We start from the raw sequence: 8,113 nt of genomic DNA, 5'->3' as shown, positions 1-8,113 counted from the left end.
ATATATAGTGATCTTCTCACAGAGCCAGACAAAATAGGGTTTGCCACTGTAAAGGAGCCTTTGAGCAAAACTGCAATGAAAACTGTAAATAGTAATAAAACAACAAACTACCATGGCACAGGCTGAGATCCACATTGCTGTTCTTTTGTTGTCCTGCTATGAATTTCAATGTCTTGCTGAGTGTGATTGATTCTTAGCTGGGGATTGAAGTTTATGCATACTACCAAAATAATGCAGACCTGAGTCAGTGAACATTTACACTCTATTTCCATCCTTGATAACACAATTGAGACTGAGGCTCTCTTCTGGGATTCCTGTTTGTTTATTCACACAAACATTAAAAAGAATCTTTTCTGATGAAGAATATCTAGAGGTCCTGTGGCAGAAGAAACCTGGACTAGAGATAGAAGCTTTCCCTCTTTGCATCTCTGGACAGAAAGAAGTAAATATAGGGCCTGAAACAGGAATGAAATGAGGAAGGAACACAGATTTTTCTGGTTTGATGTTTCGTGCTTGCAATCTGGCGGAAAAACTGTGCTCCAGAGACATTTTTTCTTTGCAGGTCAGCAGGGATTGGAGCTAAAAACTGCCATTTGTTGATCACAATAGCTTTTTGACACTCAGTAATATCTGATTTTTTTCAGGTTAGGGGGCTCAGGGGTCAACTAGTCTCCCATAGGTCACAGCCATCCAGGAGTCTGCAGTGACCTTCTGCAATGGTGGAGATGAGCAAGTCACTGGAGCATCTCTCAGAATTCAGAGACTGCATATCTTTTGAAAACAGCCCTCTTGGAAAGGGTGCTAACTTTTTAATTATCTGAATCTGACATTTTGTTGTTGAAAAGAGTAAGAATTCAATAATGGATAAATCATGAAACAAATCAATTGATTAGTTTTGTAGTTCATTTCATGCTGTAAGAACCTTAACAATGCAATGCACTGTGATCTCTTCTGATTACATTCTAACTGAACTTGTGGGCAGCAGTATACAAGTCAAAGAAAAGCAAACAGAGAATGCTAAGATTTAGTTTTCCATATGAAGATACTGGTGATATCTCAGCTTTTAGTTACTTAAACTTTCCCTTATTTTTCTAAGCTAGAGTTCTTACCACTTCTTGACTCTCAGACAGTTAGCTAAGGAGTAATCTAGGCTACATATCTATTGTTGTTTATGTTAATATAATTTTAAAGGGACTTTCACATGTTGAATACAGCCAAAAAATTGTCAATAACTGCATCTTCTGTAAATCAGAGTATCTCCATTGTAGTTGTTACAGTGGCATTGGCTATCACCAGCCACAACACAGATTCAGAGAATCACAGAATCATTAAGGTTGGAAAAGACCTCTAAGAACATTGAGGCTAACTACTAATCTAACACAGCCATCTTCACCACTAAACCATATCCCCAAGTTTTTGGATACTTACAGGGATAGTTATTCCACCACTTCCCCAGGAAACTTGTTCCAATGCCATACCACCCTTTCAGTGAAAACATTTTTCTTAATATCTAATCCTAACTTCCCCTGACACAACTTGAGGCTAGTTCCTCTGGTGATGTCACTTGTTACCTGGAAGAAGGGACTGACACCCATCTCTCTACAATCTTATTTCACATAATTGTAGAGGGCAATAAGGTCTCCTCTGAGCCACTTCCTCTTCAGGTTAAACACTCTCGGCTCCCTTTGCCACCCCTCAGAAGACTTGTTCTCTAGTCCTTTCATCAGCTTCACTGCCCTTGGTCTTAAACATCAGCCAAGGTATGTTATAATATGTAATTACGCTTTCATCTGCATCATCAGTGTGTAAAGAATTCCTTAGGAAAGATTTGTCTAGGCCTCTTACACATAGGCAAGCAAAAATTCATATATGCATGTACTAAAGCACTTATACGCAGAATAAATCAAGTAAGTCTAGAGTGAATTGACTGAAATTTTAAGAGGAACCCAGAACTGACGCATTTACAGAAGTCCCCTCACAAGTATTGCATTCATGCAAACTAGTAGCTATTTGAACAAATCTGATCCAGTAGTGTTAATGGAAGGCATCATAAATAAATTATGTGAGGTACAGACATGATGTGTCCCAGTGGTTGCTGGTGCCAGTATCTGCAGTGGACTTGCATGCATATTGGATGATGTTTTCCATGTCTGCTCACATATATGTCGGATCACCTCAAGTGATCTGTCAGCTACTGAGTTATGTCTCTAAGGACACTGCAGTGTGTCTAACAAGAATAAGCCTAGAAGGTTTTACTCAGGTAAATGCTCATTTTTGCTCCAATAGATGTTCTTATCTAAGTGAAGTCTGAAGGATTTGCCTAAAAAAAATGGGAAGACATATACCAGAAATATGACTGAAGACATTGCGTGTAATTTTGATGATACATAATGAATAAAAAAGACAGAACAAGAATAGCGTGAATAAATTTAATCTTCTGTGCATGGCTCTGAGTTCCTAACTCCAGTGATTTATTTGCAATTCCTGCTAGGTTGATGCATTGCTATTATACTATTTTTGTTAAAATGTGTACTTTATAATGCTGTTACTGGTGTCTCCCTTTTTGCATTCAGCAAAAGGGATGTGCTTGCTCAGAGCTTCACTGGCATTGGGCATATTATGTTAGTCACTTGGGAAGTATTTCATGCACTCATAACAATTTATCAGCACAAAAGGAAGCACAGAGAATCAAAACAAAAGATTTCACACAGAGCAATAGAAAACAAGATGTGCACTGTAGAATATTCATGAAAGACTTGCAGTAGAGCTGAGAGGTATATGAAGATAGAAGATATTGTGATAGCATACACATTTCTCAGTTTTTAAAATTGTATAAGCCCTCAGGTACAATTTCTCATAGCCTTGCAGAGTCTCATTCAGTAGTCTTGAAGTATTAAACACTTGTTTATAAAAGACAGAATTCCCTGAGCTTCACTGATTGTTCTTATGATGCCTTGAAGACAGTGCTAACCATTTAGATTAGTAATACTTGGAACTCTGTACAGGACAGCTGCATATTTTCTGTGACACACAGCTGCAGGAAAAAAAATCATTGATGAAAACAAGTTAGAAGAACAAAGGGTTTATTGTAGCCCACATGATGGCTTCAGCTTTGATTCACCAGTGTTCGAGACACAGGAGAACAATTTTATGAGCTTGAGCAGAGCCAAAGTGCAATGGTGAAAATTTGTGTGGGAGTCTTTTATGTGTATTTCATTGACATCTAAAGTAACTAAAAATGAAAAAAGAGAGGAGAGTATCATAATAAAATGCACATGTTAATATTCACTTACTAAATTCAGTTTAAATTCTTGTAATCTCAAAGCTAATTTAATCCAATTGCCTTTAAGCTATAGTGTCTTGCTCCAACTTCCAAATATAATGACTTTTTAATATAACTTGCACTGTTCTATATCCAAAGTTGGATTTAGTCATGTAATTTATTCAATCAGAACCAACAGGTTTTGTAATTAAGGCTCACACCTGCACAATCTCTTTATAAAAGTATTAACAAGTCTATGTTAAGCCTAGAGAAAAGGGAATTTTAAAGAAGATGCAACCCTAAACTGCAATTATATTGTGTAATGCAGAGTATAGATATGCCATACCACTGCATTCCATTATTTTGGTATTCTATCATAGGCTGAGAGAAAAATCTGTTTTGCTCTTTTTTTATTATTCATATGGTGTTCTACTATAAGAGACAAAACTGAAGACTAAAGGTTGAAATTAAACGTGGAAAATTAGTGGACCTTAATTATTTAATATATATAGAACATAGACATTGAAAAATGGATGAGACTGAAGAACATATTATAAAAACATGAAATTAAGCAAAGCAATAAATATCACTTTGTCACTGATTATTAAGATTTTTGCATAATTAATGGGATTTTTTGATACCAACACCGTTTATAACAACAAAATGGAAGGAGTTTGTGGATACTGAGAGATTTGAGAGTGAGAATTTACCCCTAAAAATTTAGAGGGAGCTGCCAAACAATGCAGCTTGGAGATCAAGAAGACCCTCATGATATTTGAACGTAGTACCATTTTGTGTATCATGTGATTAATACCTTGAAAGGTAAGACGGTGATTAAACAATAACTAATGAGGTAAAGGTTTTGGGTTAATTTTTCCACTAACCAGCAGTGACAAGTCATACTGGGCATTTTTGCTTGAATTCTACTCAGCCTGTTTATTAAAACTAAGTATATGACTCAGTATTTCTCAAACCTATATTTATATATTGAAGAATGAGGTTGATAGAGGGCATGAAAGGTTTTAAAGTGTATCCCCATATATCAATTGACAGACTTTTGTCTAACTGCCCTGGTATTTCTGTAACATCATGAAAAGTGCAGCTTTCCAGAGCAATTTATTCCTATTGGCCCAATAAGGACTTTTCTCCCAAATATTTCCATTGAATCTCACTTGCTTCTGTTTAGGTCTATAATTTATGGTTAGGTTGATTTTGTGCACAGAAAAATGGACTATTTGTCCTGCTTTCACAGCACATAGAATCATTTAGGTTGGAACAGGCCTCTAAGATCATCGAGTCTAACATTCGGCCAATCACCATCCTGTCAACTAGACAATAGCACTAAGTGCCATGTCCAGTCATTTCCTGAACACCTCCAGAGATGGTGACTCCACCACCTCCCTGAGCAGTCTATTCCAATGCTTAACAACATTTTCCATGAAGAAATTCTTCTTGATGTCCAACTTGAACCTCTCCTGGTACTGCGTGAAACTATGTCCTCTCATCCTGTCACTAGATGCCTGGCAGAAGAGGCTGACCCCCACCTTGCTACAGCCTCCTTTCAGGTACTTGTAGAGAGTGATAAGGTTGCTCCTGAGCTTCATTTTCTCCAGGCTAAACAACCCCAGTTCCCTCAGATGATCTTCATAAGACTTGTTCTCTAGATCCTTCACCAGCTTCATTAAACTTCTCTGGACATGCTTCAGCACCTCAATGTCTTTCTTGAAATGAGGGGCCCAGAACTAGATACAGTACTCAAGGTGCAGACTCACCAGTGCCAAGTACACAGGGACAATCACTGCCCTGGTCCTGCTGGCCACACCATTTCTGATACAAGCCAGGATGACACTGACCTCCTTGACCACCTAGAAACACTGCTGGCTCCTGTTTAGCCTGCTGTTGACCAGCACCCCTAGGTCCTTTTCCACTGGACTGCTTTTCAACCACTCTTCCTGCAGCCTGTAGCGCTGCATGGGATTGTTGTGACCCAAGTCCAGGTCCCGCACATGGCCTTGTTGAATCTCATACTGCTGGCCTTAGCCCATCAATCCAGCCTGTCCAGACCCCTCTGCAGAGCCTTCCCACCCTTCAGCAGATCAACACTCCCACACAAGCAGGGTGGTATAGACCAGACACTCATTCAGCTGGGAGAGATTTGATTTTATTCCAAGTATCTGGTACAGTCCTGATTTTTGTATTTAATATGAGAATAATATTGATAACACACTGATGTTTTAGTTGTAGCTGAGTAGTACTTTCTCTAAATGAAGGACTTTTCAGTTTCCCATGCTCTGCCAGTGAGAAAGTGCACAAGTAGCTGGGAGGGAGCACAGGTGGGACAGCTGGTCCCATCTGACCAAAGGGATATTCCATATCATAGAATGTCATGCACAGTATAAACTGAGGGAGCTGACTGGGAGTTGTTGCTAGCTGCTCATGGACAGGCTGGACATTAGACAAAAGGTGGTGAGCATTTGTATTGTGCATCACTTGTTTCTCAGGTTTTGTTCATATCTCGGATATTCCATATCATAGAATGTCATGCACAGTATAAACTGAGGGAGCTGACTGGGAGTTGTTGCTAGCTGCTCATGGACAGGCTGGACATTAGACAAAAGGTGGTGAGCATTTGTATTGTGCATCACTTGTTTCTCAGGTTTTGTTCATATCTCTCCTTTTCATTACAATTATTATTAGTAGTAGTATATTTTATTTTGTTTCAATTGTCAAATTGTTCTCAACCCATGAGTTTTACCTTTTCCTTTTGATTCTCCTCGATGCCACTCAGGGGGGGGGGAGGAAAGACAGGAATGAGATGGGTGGGGTTGAGTAGCTGCATGGTTCTACAGTGCCAGGAACTCCCTTTACCATATGCAGCCATGCAAAACCTTCTCCCTGGGTAAACATTCCTATTGTGCATGAAGGACTGTATGCAATTTAACATGTGATAAACTGAGTATCCTCTATTGTTGCTGCATCCTAGTATTGCCTCCATCTTAAGCTTAAATGTAATTAGTTTTTGGAAGTTAACAATAGTATAGATTTTCCTTGTATTATGTGTTTCTCAGGAGAGGAAGTGTCTCCTTTTATCATGCTCTACTGTTAGTAAGCAAGTTAGCAATAGGTGAGATATATTAGGTGAGCAAGCTGACCTGAGATTCATTGCATTTCCATCAGTGCAAACTCCCTGCATATCCTGATGCAGATAGCCCTCACTGATTTTTATTGTTAACAGAGGGCTAGAGATGCATATCTTAAGAGAACTGAGCTGTTTTGAAAAAGCTGAAAGGTATCTGAGGGTGAGTTGAACCACACTGCAAGCTCCACTGATGGAGTGAACCCTTCTAGGACAAGGAAGTATTGAACAGTTTGGGGATGACTGCAGGGAGTGTTCAGAGAAAACGCAATCAGCTATGTGTAGACACCTTACTTCAGGTCTCTTAATTTGAAGCAGTCACACCCACATCTACAACTTTCTTTGTGGGGAGAAAAATGCAAATGCATACAACAGAGGTGAAGTTATAAGAGCCTGCAGAGAATTTTGAGATCTTTTGCCTGTTAGAGAGAGCAAATTTACCTAGTGTGTAAACCTTCTTTTCTTTTGTAGAAAAGATGATGCAACAACATTTACCAGCTAAACAAATAATAATGTTAATAGCTGTTTCAATAGCAAGGAAGACATATCCACCCTTAGACAAATACAGGTTAAATACAAAAACAACAGTACACAGGTTTTGGAATTTTTTTAATTCTTAAATTAAGGAAATCCTGGCAGAGGAAGGTGGAAAGACTGAGGGAACTAAAGGTGTTCCCCAACAGGCTAACACTAGCCCAAGAGATTGCTGTTGCAAATTAGTTTGCCTGAACTGACAATTTGCTTTCAGACTAAGAAACTTAATGTGTTGTCCTTAGTTAAATGAAGTTTGAATGTTTCTACTGCCAAAATGGTCATACTTTCTAAATATTTATATTTTTTTAGCTATCAGTTTTAGATAGCATTCTCCTGCCTGCTGGACAAGGGATTGCAGAAAGGCCTAATCTCAAAAATCCTTCTCATCTAAAGACTCTTTCACTGCCCCACCATCCAATATAAAATGTTATGCATAAGAACTGCTAGTTCTTAACCACAAGCTCTGTACATTGGCACAACTTCCTATTTTTTCATCTCCTTGGGCTGCTTTACACACAGGGAAAGGGATTTTTTTATGACAGCCAAATAATTCATATAATGATGTGGGAAATACTTGTAAATGCAGCCAACCAGTTAAATGCAAAAACAATTGTACACACATTTTGTCAGATTTGAAAAAGTTAATATAAACATTTGTATGTACTTTTGCATACTGATCATCATGCCATTTTTCCTGCTTGATTGCTCATTTGCTTTTCTTAATTTTACACCTCATTTTGCTTTTGAAATACAGTTTTGGAGTAAGGGTGAATATGCATGTTTTCTGAAGCAATTTGATGAGTCTGCAAGAACCTGTGTTCTCACAATTTCTAAACTTGCCACTTATGAGACAAAGGTTGTTCCCAAGGAGTATATTGCTTGAGAATCAGAACAGAAAGCACCTGATACAATTTCCCTTTGAAAACCACAGTGCAGAAATGTGTTTTAAGGTGGAACTAGGCTCTATTTAAAACTTGAAACTTGGTTTGTGGTTGACTGTACTTGTCTCCAAATGCCTGTGTGGTAAGTGCCTCCTAGTAAAAATTGCTGTGTGGCTTATATTGTAATTTGATTTTTAAGTGGGTTATACATAAAAAGGTTTTTATAGCTCTGCTCTGTGTCTGAGAAAAAAAATTCAGCTCTAATGATGCTGAGATACTACCACAACTCTTCAACATTGA

At 38.4% G+C, this 8,113-nt stretch overlaps 1 pseudogene; it reads right to left on the bottom strand.

Annotated features, from left to right (window-relative positions):
• Positions 1–5,049: 5,049 nt before the first annotated feature.
• The window catches only part of LOC103797720, a 17,532-nt pseudogene continuing 14,468 nt past the window's right edge, over positions 5,050–8,113 (bottom strand).

This window comes from Acanthisitta chloris, unplaced genomic scaffold (assembly GCF_000695815.1).
Source record: "Acanthisitta chloris isolate BGI_N310 unplaced genomic scaffold, ASM69581v1 scaffold632, whole genome shotgun sequence".
Classification (NCBI taxonomy): Eukaryota; Metazoa; Chordata; class Aves; order Passeriformes; family Acanthisittidae; genus Acanthisitta; species Acanthisitta chloris.
Note: the sequence above shows the minus strand (reverse complement) of the source record. Positions and strands in the feature narration are given on the sequence as shown.